This window comes from Bombina bombina, chromosome 8, assembly GCF_027579735.1.
Source record: "Bombina bombina isolate aBomBom1 chromosome 8, aBomBom1.pri, whole genome shotgun sequence".
Classification (NCBI taxonomy): Eukaryota; Metazoa; Chordata; class Amphibia; order Anura; family Bombinatoridae; genus Bombina; species Bombina bombina.
The window spans coordinates 282,735,732-282,752,069 of record NC_069506.1 but is presented as its reverse complement, the minus strand read 5'-3'; the positions used below and the strand labels follow the sequence as shown (position 1 = coordinate 282,752,069).

The 16,338-nt window shown below is 35.9% G+C and overlaps 1 protein-coding gene across 4 annotated transcripts in view; it reads right to left on the bottom strand.

Moving 5' to 3' along the window:
- FEZ1 (fasciculation and elongation protein zeta 1) overlaps positions 1-15,794 on the bottom strand; it is a 150,105-nt gene extending 134,311 nt beyond the window's left edge. For all 4 annotated transcript variants that reach the window (XM_053691413.1, XM_053691415.1, XM_053691414.1 and 1 more), the window contains exon 1: positions 15,510-15,794. The gene's annotated coding sequence lies outside the window, so the exon portion shown is untranslated. The remainder of the gene's footprint in view (positions 1-15,509) is intronic.
- Between the last annotated feature and the right edge of the window lie 544 nt (positions 15,795-16,338).

The window sequence follows — 16,338 nt, the reverse complement described above, 5'->3', positions numbered from 1 at the left end:
ACATCTATATACACACACACATATACATCTTTAGACAATATATATATACACACACACATCTATATACACACACACATATACATCTTTAGACAAGCCTTTTTTTCTAACACTTGAGAGCTCATATTTTGAGCCTTTATAACTTTTTTGTTCAATATTTTTAATAAAAAGAATTTCAGACGGTGTTATTATGTGTGTAACTGTACTGTACTGTGTAATATATATTTATTAGATGGTGTTATTATGAGTGTAACTGTACTGTGTAATGTATATTTATTAGATGGTGTTATGTGAGTAACTGTACTGTGTAATGCATTGTTATTAGATGGTGTTATTATGTGTGTAACTGTACTGTACTGTGTAATATATATTTATTAGATGGTGTTATGTGTGTAACTGTACTGTGTAATATATATTTATTAGATGGTGTTATGTGAGTAACTGTACTGTGTAATGTATTGTTATTAGATGGTGTTATTATGAGTGTAACTGTACTGTGTAATGTATTGTTATTAGATGGTGTTATTATGAGTGTAACTGTACTGTGTAATGTATTGTTATTAGATGGTGTTATTATGTGTGTAACTGTACTGTGTAATATATATTTATTAGATGGTGTTATGTGTGTAACTGTACTGTGTAATATATATTTATTAGATGGTGTTATGTGAGTAACTGTACTGTGTAATGTATTGTTATTAGATGGTGTTATTATGAGTGTAACTGTACTGTGTAATGTATTGTTATTAGATGGTGTTATTATGAGTGTAACTGTACTGTGTAATGTATTGTTATTAGATGGTGTTATTATGTGTGTAACTGTACTGTGTAATGTATATTTATTAGATAGTGTTATTATGTGTGTAACTGTACTGTGTAATGCATTGTTATTAGATAGTGTTATTATGTGTGTAACTGTACTGTGTAATGTATTGTTATTAGATGGTATTATTATGAGTGTAACTGTACTGTGTAATGTATTGTTATTAGATGGTGTTATTATGAGTGTAACTGTACTTTGTAATGTATATTTATTAGATGGTGTTATTATGAGTGTAACTGTACTGTGTAATGTATTGTTATTAGATTATGTTATTATGTGTGTAACTGTACTTTGTAATGTATTGTTATTAGATTATGTTATTATGAGTGTAACTGTACTTTGTAATGTATTGTTATTAGATGGTGTTATTATGAGTGTAACTGTACTTTGTAATGTATTGTTATTAGATGGTGTTATTATGAGTGTAACTGTACTTTGTAATGTATTGTTATTAGATGGTGTTATTATGTGTGTAACTGTACTGTACTGTGTAATATATATTTATTAGATGGTGTTATGTGTGTAACTGTACTGTGTAATATATATTTATTAGATGGTGTTATGTGTGTAACTGTACTGTGTAATATATATTTATTAGATGGTGTTATGTGAGTAACTGTACTGTGTAATGTATTGTTATTAGATGGTGTTATTATGAGTGTAACTGTACTGTGTAATGTATTGTTATTAGATGGTGTTATTATGAGTGTAACTGTACTGTGTAATGTATTGTTATTAGATGGTGTTATTATGTGTGTAACTGTACTGTGTAATGTATATTTATTAGATGGTGTTATTATGAGTGTAACTGTACTGTGTAATGTATTGTTATTAGATTATGTTATTATGTGTGTAACTGTACTTTGTAATGTATTGTTATTAGATTATGTTATTATGAGTGTAACTGTACTTTGTAATGTATTGTTATTAGATGGTGTTATTATGAGTGTAACTGTACTTTGTAATGTATTGTTATTAGATGGTGTTATTATGAGTGTAACTGTACTTTGTAATGTATTGTTATTAGATGGTGTTATTATGAGTGTAACTGTACTGTGTAATGTATTGTTATTAGATGGTGTTATTATGAGTGTAACTGTACTGTGTAATGTATTGTTATTAGATGGTGTTATTATGAGTGTAACTGTACTTTGTAATGTATTGTTATTAGATGGTGTTATTATGAGTGTAACTGTACTTTGTAATGTATTGTTATTAGATGGTGTTATTATGAGTGCAACTGTACTGTGTAATGTATTGTTATTAGATGGTGTTATTATGAGTGTAACTGTACTGTGTAATGTATTGTTATTAGATGGTGTTATTATGAGTGTAACTGTACTGTGTAATGTATTGTTATTAGATGGTGTTATTATGAGTGTAACTGTACTTTGTAATGTATTGTTATTAGATGGTGTTATTATGAGTGTAACTGTACTGTGTAATGTATTGTTATTAGATGGTGTTATTATGAGTGTAACGGTACTGTGTAATGTATTGTTATTAGATGGTGTTATTATGAGTGTAACTGTACTGTGTAATGTATTGTTATTAGATGGTGTTATTATGAGTGTAACTGTACTGTGTAATGTATTGTTATTAGATGGTGTTATTATGAGTGTAACTGTACTGTGTAATGTATTGTTATTAGATGGTGTTATTATGAGTGTAACTGTACTGTGTAATGTATTGTTATTAGATGGTGTTATTATGAGTGTAACTGTACTGTGTAATGTATTGTTATTAGATGGTGTTATTATGAGTGTAACTGTACTGTGTAATGTATTGTTATTAGATGGTGTTATTATGAGTGTAACTGTACTGTGTAATGTATTGTTATTAGATGGTGTTATTATGAGTGTAACTGTACTGTGTAATGTATTGTTATTAGATGGTGTTATTATGAGTGTAACTGTACTGTGTAATGTATTGTTATTAGATGGTGTTATTATGAGTGTAACTGTACTGTGTAATGTATTGTTATTAGATGGTGTTATTATGAGTGTAACTGTACTGTGTAATGTATTGTTATTAGATGGTGTTATTATGAGTGTAACTGTACTTTGTAATGTATTGTTATTAGATGGTGTTATTATGAGTGTAACTGTACTGTGTAATGTATTGTTATTAGATGGTGTTATTATGAGTGTAACTGTACTGTGTAATGTATTGTTATTAGATGGTGTTATTATGAGTGTAACTGTACTGTGTAATGTATTGTTATTAGATGGTGTTATTATGAGTGTAACTGTACTGTGTAATGTATTGTTATTAGATGGTGTTATTATGAGTGTAACTGTACTGTGTAATGTATTGTTATTAGATGGTGTTATTATGAGTGTAACTGTACTGTGTAATGTATTGTTATTAGATGGTGTTATTATGAGTGTAACTGTACTGTGTAATGTATTGTTATTAGATGGTGTTATTATGAGTGTAACTGTACTGTGTAATGTATTTTTATTAGATGGTATTATTATGAGTGTAACTGTACTGTGTAATGTATTGTTATTAGATGGTGTTATTATGAGTGTAACTGTACTTTGTAATGTATTGTTATTAGATGGTGTTATTATGAGTGTAACTGTACTGTGTAATGTATTGTTATTAGATGGTGTTATTATGAGTGTAACTGTACTGTGTAATGTATTGTTATTAGATGGTGTTATTATGAGTGTAACTGTACTGTGTAATGTATTGTTATTAGATGGTGTTATTATGAGTGTAACTGTACTTTGTAATGTATTGTTATTAGATGGTGTTATTATGAGTGTAACTGTACTTTGTAATGTATTGTTATTAGATGGTGTTATTATGAGTGTAACTGTACTTTGTAATGTATTGTTATTAGATGGTGTTATTATGAGTGTAACTGTACTGTGTAATGTATTGTTATTAGATGGTGTTATTATGAGTGTAACTGTACTGTGTAATGTATTGTTATTAGATGGTGTTATTATGAGTGTAACTGTACTGTGTAATGTATTGTTATTAGATGGTGTTATTATGAATGTAACTGTACTTTGTAATGTATTGTTATTAGATGGTGTTATTATGAGTGTAACTGTACTGTGTAATGTATTGTTATTAGATGGTGTTATTATGAGTGTAACTGTACTTTGTAATGTATTGTTATTAGATGGTGTTATTATGAGTGTAACTGTGCTGTGTAATGTATTGTTATTAGATGGTGTTATTATGAGTGTAACTGTATTGTGTCATGTATATTTATTAGATGGTGTTATTATGAGTGTAACTGTACTGTGTAATGTATTTTTATTAGATGGTATTATTATGAGTGTAACTGTACTGTGTAATGTATTGTTATTAGATGGTGTTATTATGAGTGTAACTGTACTGTGTAATGTATTGTTATTAGATGGTGTTATTATGAGTGTAACTGTACTGTGTAATGTATTGTTATTAGATGGTGGTATTATGAGTGTAACTGTACTGTGTAATGTATTGTTATTAGATGGTGTTATTATGAGTGTAACTGTACTGTGTAATGTATTGTTATTAGATGGTTTTATTATGAGTGTAACTGTACTGTGTAATGTATTGTTATTAGATGGTGTTATTATGAGTGTAACTGTACTTTGTAATGTATTGTTATTAGATGGTGTTATTATGAGTGTAACTGTACTGTGTAATGTATTGTTATTAGATGGTGTTATTATGAGTGTAACTGTACTGTGTAATGTATTGTTATTAGATGGTGTTATTATGAGTGTAACTGTACTGTGTAATGTATTGTTATTAGATGGTGTTATTATGAGTGTAACTGTACTTTGTAATGTATTGTTATTAGATGGTGTTATTATGAGTGTAACTGTACTGTGTAATGTATTGTTATTAGATGGTGTTATTATGAGTGTAACTGTACTGTGTAATGTATTGTTATTAGATGGTGTTATTATGAGTGTAACTGTACTGTGTAATGTATTGTTATTAGATGGTGTTATTATGAGTGTAACTGTACTGTGTAATGTATTGTTATTAGATGGTGTTATTATGAGTGTAACTGTACTGTGTAATGTATTGTTATTAGATGGTGTTATTATGAGTGTAACTGTACTGTGTAATGTATTGTTATTAGATGGTGTTATTATGAGTGTAACTGTACTGTGTAATGTATTGTTATTAGATGGTGTTATTATGAGTGTAACTGTACTGTGTAATGTATTGTTATTAGATGGTGTTATTATGAGTGTAACTGTACTGTGTAATGTATTGTTATTAGATGGTGTTATTATGAGTGTAACTGTACTGTGTAATGTATTGTTATTAGATGGTGTTATTATGAGTGTAACTGTACTTTGTAATGTATTGTTATTAGATGGTGTTATTATGAGTGTAACTGTACTGTGTAATGTATTGTTATTAGATGGTGTTATTATGAGTGTAACTGTACTGTGTAATGTATTGTTATTAGATGGTGTTATTATGAGTGTAACTGTACTGTGTAATGTATTGTTATTAGATGGTGTTATTATGAGTGTAACTGTACTGTGTAATGTATTGTTATTAGATGGTGTTATTATGAGTGTAACTGTACTGTGTAATGTATTGTTATTAGATGGTGTTATTATGAGTGTAACTGTACTGTGTAATGTATTGTTATTAGATGGTGTTATTATGAGTGTAACTGTACTTTGTAATGTATTGTTATTAGATGGTGTTATTATGAGTGTAACTGTACTTTGTAATGTATTGTTATTAGATGGTGTTATTATGAGTGTAACTGTACTGTGTAATGTATTGTTATTAGATGGTGTTATTATGAGTGTAACTGTACTGTGTAATGTATTGTTATTAGATGGTGTTATTATGAGTGTAACTGTACTGTGTAATGTATTGTTATTAGATGGTGTTATTATGAGTGTAACTGTACTGTGTAATGTATTGTTATTAGATGGTGTTATTATGAATGTAACTGTACTTTGTAATGTATTGTTATTAGATGGTGTTATTATGAGTGTAACTGTACTGTGTAATGTATTGTTATTAGATGGTGTTATTATGAGTGTAACTGTACTTTGTAATGTATTGTTATTAGATGGTGTTATTATGAGTGTAACTGTGCTGTGTAATGTATTGTTATTAGATGGTGTTATTATGAGTGTAACTGTATTGTGTCATGTATATTTATTAGATGGTGTTATTATGAGTGTAACTGTACTGTGTAATGTATTTTTATTAGATGGTATTATTATGAGTGTAACTGTACTGTGTAATGTATTGTTATTAGATGGTGTTATTATGAGTGTAACTGTATTGTGTAATGTATTTTTATTAGATGGTGTTATTATGAGTGTAACTGTATTGTGTAATGTATTTTTATTAGATGGTATTATTATGAGTGTAACTGTATTGTGTAATGTATTTTTAATGTGTGTTGTGACACTTTTTTTCCAAAACAGTTAACCAGAGCTCTGAGGATGCACCTAGTGTTATCTGGAATTGTGATCAAGCGATCGCATTTACTTTCAACTTGTAATACCAGCAAAACATATGCGCTCCACTCGTAATCTGGCCCTTGTAATTACAAGACATTTCTGTTGTGTTGCTATAGCATAACTAAAACTAAAAAAGAAATGAACATCTTTTTTACTACAGTTGTTGATCAATAGCCAAACTTCACCCATCATTGACTTATTTGGAGGAGACAACCTGGGCTTTATGCTACAGACAACAAGTTACTGTCATAAAGTTAGTATAAAGTTCATTGTTTTGCAGCTATCAGCTAAAGCTAATTAGGGACAGATATGTAACAGAGCTGGCCTTGACAAGTCAGCAGGTGTATTTCTAGTTATGAGAATTAAATTGCAATATATTTATTTTCTTTATTGTCCCAATTTTAACCTTTTAAGGCCGTTATAGCGTTCCATTCCGTCCTAACCGCGCTGGGCTTTAGCGTTGTTAGGACGGAATAGAACGTCCTAGCCGTTTGGCTGTCCTGAAGCCAATGCCGCTTCCTGGATGCGATCGCGGTCTGGAGAGCGTGTCTAGTGTCATAGGGACGCCCCCTTACCCGATCCCATAATTGAAATCTCGTAATCACGTGCACGATCACGGGATTTCAATTTGTCTAGATAGGAACATTGTTCCGATCTAGACAAATTGACCCTGTCATGAAAGGGTTAATGTGAAGTTGTTTTATTATATTTAACTAAACATTTTACATAAATATTACGTTTACTGAACCTATAAGTGAAGGGCAGGTACGGCATCAGCATTAAGACAATTACTGAGCTGGGCACAAATGATTCTGCATTACTGTGAGCACAACAAGCCCTTGTGATCTGAAGAGAGATAATTGCTCTCATTATGATGGGAAATATGCAATGCACTTTCAGATCTTTAGTTCCATTAAGGTCCTCTGCCTTTAGCTCACTCAAATACATCCAGAACAAAAAGCAAATGCCAGATATGTTGTACATTATTACTTCAACTGTAGGTAAATACATTTAGGCTCAGGAAGTGAAATTACAAATTTGTTTAGAGACAACAGATTGTTACTTGCACATTACAGGCCCATAGGCCTAATGATTTCATGTATGTGCAGTATATATTAGCAATAAATACTATGGGCTAGATTATGAGTGGAGAGTAAACGTTTGTGCACGGGTTTTCACAATCCTTTGTGTACAAGTTGAGCACAATCGCGATTTCCGATAGAATGATTACTGCTATCTCAGAGCTGTGGTTAACTGTTTTGCAAAAAATTATAAAAATACATTAAAAATTACACTTACACTATCTAATAAAAAAGGGTTTAAACTCTGAGATACATACATATACATGTGTAAATACGGAAGGATCAGGCATCAAAGGGGGGGGGCACACGGGTGGGGGGGTGCGAGCGGGGGGGACCGCTGCACTACAGAAAAAAAAAAGTTGAGAGCGGCAGTGAAGGGGAAGGAGGGAGAGGGGATCCAAGTATATGGGGATTTTGGCCAGTGTACACAGGCTTTAGGACTAGTATATATCTATATATGTGTGTGTGTGTGTGTGTTTTTTTGTGTGTATACAAATGTATTGATGTATTTATATGTGTATATATGTATATTTACATTGGAGCCCTTTGCAGTTAAGTAGATGAAAACATGTAAAATCATATTTATACAATATTCATATTTAAAGGGACAGTCAAGTACAAAATAAACTTTCATGATTCAAATAGGGCATGTAATTTTAAACAACTCTCCAATTTACTTTTATCATCAATTTTGCTTTGTTCTATTGGTATTCTTAATTGAAAACTAAACCTAGTTAGGCTCATATGCGAATTTCTCAAACCTTGAGGGCCTTCTCTAATCTGAATGCATTTTGACCACTAGAGGGCATTAGCTCATGTGTGTCGTATAGATAACATTGAGCTCACACACGTGAAGATACCTAGGAGTTAGCACTGATTGGCTAAAATGCAAGTCTGTCAAAAGAACTGAAATAAGGGGGCAGTTTGCAGATGCTTAGATACAAGATAATCATAGCAGTAAAATGTGTATTATTATAATTTGTTGGTTATGCAAAACTGGGGAATGGGTAATAAAGGGATTATCTATCTTTTTAAATAACAAACATTCTTGTGTTAACTGTCCCTTTAATAAATTGTTATACTGTGCATTAACGGTAAATCCCATTCATATGTTCTATGTATTTATAAATAGATATTTATATATATGGAATGTGAAGTATTTTTATAGCGGGTTTGTGCATATGAGAATAAGAGTTCGGGTCAGGGGTTTTTTTTCTACTTTTTTTTACGCTGACTTCTGTGGGGGAATAGGTTATCTTTTGCCCGACAGTTTAATTGTGCTAGAAGTAAGCTGTTTGCGCGCAACGGGTTAGCACAAGTGCCGTGCGTGTGTTGTGAGTATGAGTGACTTTTCTTTGTATTGTGCTTAATATGAGGTCATTTTGTACCTCTTCAAATGCATGAACTTTGTTCATCACCACCTGCGTGTGAGAAGCCTACATGAAAGGCACATGGAATTAGACAATGATCACCACATGCGTGTGAGAAGCCTACATGAAAGGCACATGGAATTAGACAATGATCACCACATGCATGTGAGAAGCCTACATGAAAGTCACATGGAATTAGACACTGATCACCACATGCGTGTGAGAAGCCTACATGAAAGGCACATGGAATTAGACAATGATCACCACATGCATGTGAGAAGCCTACATGAAAGGCACATGGAATTAGACACTGATCACCACATGCATGTGAGAAGCCTACATGAAAGGCACATGGAATTAGACAATGATCACCACATGCATGTGAGAAGCCTACATGAAAGGCACATGGAATTAGACAATGATCACCACATGCGTGTGAGAAGCCTACATGACAGGCATATGGAATTAGACAATGATCACCACATGCATGTGAGAAGCCTACATGAAAGGCACATGGAATTAGACAATGATCACCACATGCGTGTGAGAAGCCTACATGAAAGGCACATGGAATTAGACAATGATCACCACATGCGTGTGAGAAGCCTACATGAAAGGCACATGGAATTAGACAATGATCACCACATGCGTGTGAGAAGCTTACATGAAAGGCACATGGAATTAGACAATGATCACCACATGCATGTGAGAAGCCTACATGAAAGGCACATGGAATTAGACAATGATCACCACATGCATGTGAGAAGCCTACATGAAAGGCACATGGAATTAGACAATGATCACCACATGCGTGTGAGAAGCCTACATGAAAGGCACATGGAATTAGACAATGATCACCACATGCGTGTGAGAAGCCTACATGAAAGGCACATGGAATTAGACAATGATCACCACATGCATGTGAGAAGCCTACATGAAAGGCACATGGAATTAGACAATGATCACCACCTGTGTGTGAGAAGCTTACATGAAAGGCACATGGAATTAGACAATGATCACCACCTGCGTGTGAGAAGCTTACATGAAAGGCACATGGAATTAGACAATGATCACCACCTGCGTGTGAGAAGCTTACATGAAAGGCACATGGAATTAGACAATGATCACCACATGCGTGTGAGAAGCCTACATGAAAGGCACATGGAATTAGACAATGATCACCACATGCATGTGAGAAGCCTACATGAAAGGCACATGGAATTAGACAATGATCACCACATGCGTGTGAGAAGCCTACATGAAAGGCACATGGAATTAGACAATGATCACCACATGCATGTGAGAAGCCTACATGAAAGGCACATGGAATTAGACAATGATCACCACATGCGTGTGAGAAGCCTACATGAAAGGCACATTGAATTAGACAATGATCACCACATGCGTGTGAGAAGCCTACATGAAAGGCACATGGAATTAGACAATGATCACCACATGCATGTGAGAAGCCTACATGAAAGGCACATGGAATTAGACAATGATCACCACATGCATGTGAGAAGCCTACATGAAAGGCACATGGAATTAGACAATGATCACCACCTGCGTGTGAGAAGCCTACATGAAAGGCACATGGAATTAGACAATGATCACCACATGCATGTGAGAAGCCTACATGAAAGGCACATGGAATTAGACAATGATCACCACATGCATGTGAGAAGCCTACATGAAAGGCACATGGAATTAGACAATGATCACCACCTGCGTGTGAGAAGCCTACATGAAAGGCACATGGAATTAGACAATGATCACCACATGCGTGTGAGAAGCCTACATGAAAGGCACATGGAATTAGACAATGATCACCACATGCATGTGAGAAGCCTACATGAAAGGCACATGGAATTAGACAATGAAATGAGTCTAAACACATTGATTAGCAAAGGCAAAACATTAAAATGTACATATTTTCACTAATAATCCCCTCACTTATTATTATACCCCACCTGACAAGTAGTTTGTTTGGGTCACTCCTGTTTCCGGCGAGCCATTCGGCCCTTGATAATTCGGCCCCTATGTATCTGCGGCAGTGGCTGCTACTCCAGCTTATAATAATCCCCATAGAATCCTCTGTTTTTGTACAGTGTTGTTGAATGTAACCCTATTGGATACACGTAAGACTTAATGAATGAGGCAAAATGAAACCCTGTATACCCAGCGCGCGTTTCACACCAGCAAATTTATTGTTGCTGTGCCTGGTCAGTGCATAAGTTGCTGTGCCTGCTCAGTGCATAAATACATAGACACAATGGGCTCCATTTATCAAGCTGCGGATGCAGCTTTGTAGCACCTTCGGGGGCGGACAGGTTCATGGAAGTGAACCTTGTCCACCCAGAGTTTCTTAAATGGGGCCCAGTGTGTTTATTGTATAATTTTTTACTAAACAAAGTTCAAATTATAGCTTCAGAAGGGACAAATCAATAAAAAAACTTTCATCTTTAAGATACAATTTCCTTCTTAATTTGATATTTAGCTTCTTTCTATGAGAGACCACAGAGGTAGACTCAGGAGCGTGCATGTGTCTTCAGTACTGTAGGGCAGGTGGAAGAGATCAGTTACACAATAAAAGTAAATTGTACGCTCTGTCTGAATCAAAAAGGTTCATTTTGTCCCTGATTATATTTTACCTGCCTGTGATCTAATACCTGAAAACCTGGCCTTGTGTATGTCCTAAAGACTGGATATGCAGATCACTGGCTCACAGAACTGATAGTGAACATCATTTGTCTAAGAACCAATGGTTTATTTGTGATATCAATATAAAACAGAATACTGCCGCTGAGTACATCAGTGTAGTAAATAAAGTGACTGCCAGTGATCAGTGTCCCAGCTTCAAATCCCACTGTGGACAATTATTTGTTTTTGTCACGTCTCGGAGCTTATAATGAAATAATGACATTTGATCAGGGCCACTGTCTGATCAAATGTCAGTATTAGGTGAATAATAAATATGTCAATCTTTGTACACAAACTTCAGCAGAAAAAAGTAGCACAAAGCTACAAACATAAAAAAAAACAGAATACTGTATCCATAAAAAGGGCAGAAGAATTTTGGTCTGGCTGTAAATGGGATGATGCCATTTATGTATTCATGCTATTAAAGGCTTCATGTTTATCTAGAGGGGGTGCACAGCCCCCCTCCCATATGTCCCCATATGTCCCTGGCCTCTGGTTGTGAAAATATATATGGGGCAAATAGGAGCTAAATATTTATTTGGGGGGTTAAGGTAGCAGCTGATTTCTCAGGGCCTAGTGCAGCACATAACTAAATACATCACTGGAATAAGCAAGTTTTTAGCATAAACCTAGCAAAAAAAATGACATTAAATTCCAGGATTCAAGTTCACTCTTAACTGCAAGGCGCCATTATAGTGGAAAAGTTACATGGTGTGTGTATACGTGTGTACGTACCTGCTGGCGTGTTTGTATATGTGTGTGTGCGTACCTGCTGGTGTGTGTGTGTATGTATATATACATGTGTGTGCATACCTATCAGTGTGTGTATATATGTGTGTGTGTATTTTTATGTGCATGCGTACCTGCTGTTGTGTGTGTAGGCGTACCTGCCGGTGTGTGTGCATATGTGTGTGCACACCGTCCGGTGTGTGTATACATACCTGCCGATGTGTATACGTGTGTGCGTACCTGCCGGTGTGTTTGTGTGTGTATACGTGTGTGCGTACCTGCTGGTGTGTGTGTGCATACCTACTGGTGTGTTTGTGTTTGTATACGCGTATGTGCCGGTGTGTTTGTGTGTGTATACGTGTGTGCGCATACCTGCCAGTGTGTGTGTGTATATACATGTGTATGCGTATCTGCCAGTGTGTGTGTGTGTATATGTGCACATGTACCTGCCGGTGTGTGTGTGTATATGTGTGTGCGTACCTGCTTGTGTGTGTATATGCATACCTACTGGTGTGTTTGTACACTTGTGCGTGCGTACCTGCCAGTGTGTGTGTGTATATATGTGTGTGCGTACCTGCCAGTGTGTGTGTGTGTGTACGTACCTGTGTGCATAGCATACCTATTGGTGTGTTTATATGTGTGTGTGCGTACCTGCTGATGTGTTTGTATACGTGTGTACGTACCTGCAGGTGTGTTTGTGTGTGTACTTGCTGGTGTGTTTGTGTGTGTATACGTGTGTGTGTGTGTATGCAGGTGTGTTTGTGAGCATGTGTTTGTGTGTGTCTGCAGTTGTGTTTGTGAGTATGTGTATGTATCTGCAGGTGTATTTGTGAGTATGTGTGTGTGTGAGAGTATGTGTGTGTATCTACAGGTGTGTTCGTGAGTATGTGTGTGTGTATCTGCAGGTGTGTTTGTGAGCAAGTGTGTGTGTGTGTGTATCTGCAGGTGTGTTTGTGAGCAAGTGTGTGTGTGTGTGCAGGTGTGCGTGAGTGTGTATCTGCAGATGTGTTTTATGTGTGTGTATCTGCAGGTGTATTTGAGAGTATGTGTGTGTGAGTATGTGTGTGTATCTACAGGTGTGTTTGTGAGTGTGTGTGTGTGTGTGTATCTGCAGATGTGTTTTATGTGTGTGTATCTGCAGGTGTATTTGTGAGTATGTGTGTGTGAGTATGTGTGTGTATCTACAGGTGTGTTTGTAAGTGTGTGTGTGTGTATATGTGTATCTGCAGGTGTGTTTGTGTGTGTGTATCTGCAGGTGTGCGTGAGTGTGTATCTGCAGATGTGTTTTATGTGTATGTGTGTGTGTGTGTGTGTATCTGCAGGTGTATTTGTGAGTATATGTGTGTGTGTGTGTCTGCAGGTGTGTTTATGAGTGAGTGTGTGTATCTGCAGGTGTGTGTGTGTATCTGCAGGTGTGTTCATGAGTACGTGTGTGTGTATCTGCAGGTGTGTTTGTGAGTAAGTGTGTGTGTATCTGCAGGTGTGCGTGAGTGTGTGTATCTGCAGATGTGTTTTATGTGTGTGTGTGTATCTGCAGGTGTATTTGTGAGTATGTGTGTGTGTGAGTGTGTGTGTGTGTGTGTGTGTGTATCTGCAGGTGTGTTTGTGAGTAAGTGTGTGTGTGTATGTGCATCTGCAGGTGTGTTTGTGAGTAAGTGTGTGTCTGTATCTGCAGGTGTGCGTGAGTGTGTGTGTGTACCTGCAGATGTGTTTTATGTGTGTGTGTATCTGCAGGTGTATTTGTGAGTATGTGTGTGTGTGTCTGCAGGTGTGTTTATGAGTGAGTGTGTGTATCTGCAGGTGTGTTTGTATCGATATATATATATATATATATATATATACACATACAGATATATATATATATATATCCACACACACATATACATATATATATATTATATTTATGCATACATGCACACACACACACACACACACATATATATATATATATATATATATATATATATATATATATATATATATATATATATACACACATTATTTATATATACACACACATATAACATACTGTATGTATCTGTGTGTATGTATGCATGTACTGTATATATGTATGTGTGTGTGTATGTATATATGTATATATCTATCTTAAATATTACAATGTGATGCATCATATAAACTAATAATTACCCGGACACCGGTTTTGCGTTTTGGTACATGGAATATAATACATGGTTTATAATAAAGAAAAAATGCTACAGTTAAGTAGACACAACATTACATTTGTCTTTATCCCTATGAGCATTATGGGGCCCAAGCTGTGTATACCGGGCTGGTGTGTACATGTCTGGTCCTGTCAGAGCAGCTTGGGCTCCTGCAGTAACCCCCCCCCCCCTCTATATACAGTGTCTTGTATCTTATGGGAATGACTCAAAGCTCTATTTCTGGTTTTATTAATCACAATAACTACAGACAGAAATCATATTTGTCAGCACAGGAACTAGTTATCCCCCCAGATAATATACATCTCAATATGTCACCATTATCTATCTGAAAGCGCTGAATAATCAAATGTATTACTACTGCACCAGGATATTCTGCAGCCAGTAATAGTCTGTGTGCATAATTCAGCATCCCCATGCAATGATATGCAAATCAGCATAAACAATGACTGGTGACACGGGACATCCCTTCCCTTGTCACAGGAGAGGGCAGCTAGTGCTGAATACATAAGCTCACCTGCAGTGAGAAGCAGCTCTCAGGTAAGGGAGTCTGTCATCTAGGGGTTAATATGTCCATAAACAAATATATATAATCATTATATACCAGATGTGATCAGACATCTCACATGGGAAAACCAGTGAAATTATTTTTCATTCTGAGGGCCCAAGAGGTAAATATAGAAATACTGCCAAGTACAACAAAATATCCATACTGTACCTGAATATAAACACCCTTCCAATGAGCAATTCCTTAGCCAGATCTTATTCATATCCAGACACACAAACAGCCCCACTTCTATATTTCTTACAGTGATCGGTACATTTGCTGTCAATACTGAGTGTGTAAACCAAAGAGGAATATTTCTATTATTTTTATTGCATATACTTCAGTTTAGAGAACTGGGGGCCACCAGGTCATATGCCTTGTAGGGCAGCTAATGGTCCTAGCCTTGCACAAGCCCAAGAGGTTTCCACATCACACTCTCCTCTTACACTAACCTCAAGGTCTAATCCTGCAAGACTCAAGGATATCACCGTACAGCGGCAAATCTGAGAATGATACAAAACAATAGCAGCAAATGGATGACAAAGCTGATGCCAAGTACAAAGGATTAGATTTCATATGGTGACCTGGGTGAGATAAAGAAAAAGCAATGAAAAATGAGCACCTGCAGAGGAGATGACTGACTTCCCTGGGACTAACAGCAGTTCAATGAGGAGAGAAGGGGCCTTGCTTAGATGAGCATCCTATTCCATCTTTCCGCTGCAGTCCAAGGAAGAGTCTGATGGATTTGCTGGTGCCCACCGGATGAGTCTGATGGATGTGCTGGTGCCCACAGTGTTCACCGGATGAGTCTGATGGATGTGCTGGTGCTCAGTGTTCACTGTGGCTTCATACAAACGATAGGATCCTGATCTGTCTTCCACAGTCCTCTGCAAGCAGCCAGCCCTCACTGGAGGCTACTCAGAAGCACAGCCCAGCCTCAGCTGCTCATGAATATTCATGGCCCTAGAATTGCTGTTGACAAGAGTGAAGTCACTCCCAGGGCAAGCAGAGACTGCTCTCCTGAGCAGCGGTGCAGTGTAATCAGCATGAATAGCAGCAGACAGAATCACTGGGACGTGTTTAATGCATCTATTGGCATCAAAGCTGCAGTTATGCACAATACGGAGAGAAAGGAAGAGAAATTCCTCAGGATAATCAATTTATTTTGTTATGAGTGAAAAATCAAACAGGTTTGGCGTGTAAAGTAGCGTTTTGTAGGATGTGAAATCAATGGCTTTGTTATTTAGGTTCTGTTACACAAATGCTGGTGCTGAGAATATGAGGAGATACATCACAACAAAAACACAAATGTAGCACCTGAGTATACTCAGCACAAACTGGTGAAATAACAAAATTCTTCTCGTTAAAGTGATACGAAAGCCAAAAATCTTCTTTTGTGACTCCGGCAGAACATACGATTTTAAAAAAAGTTTCCAATTTAATTCTTTTAT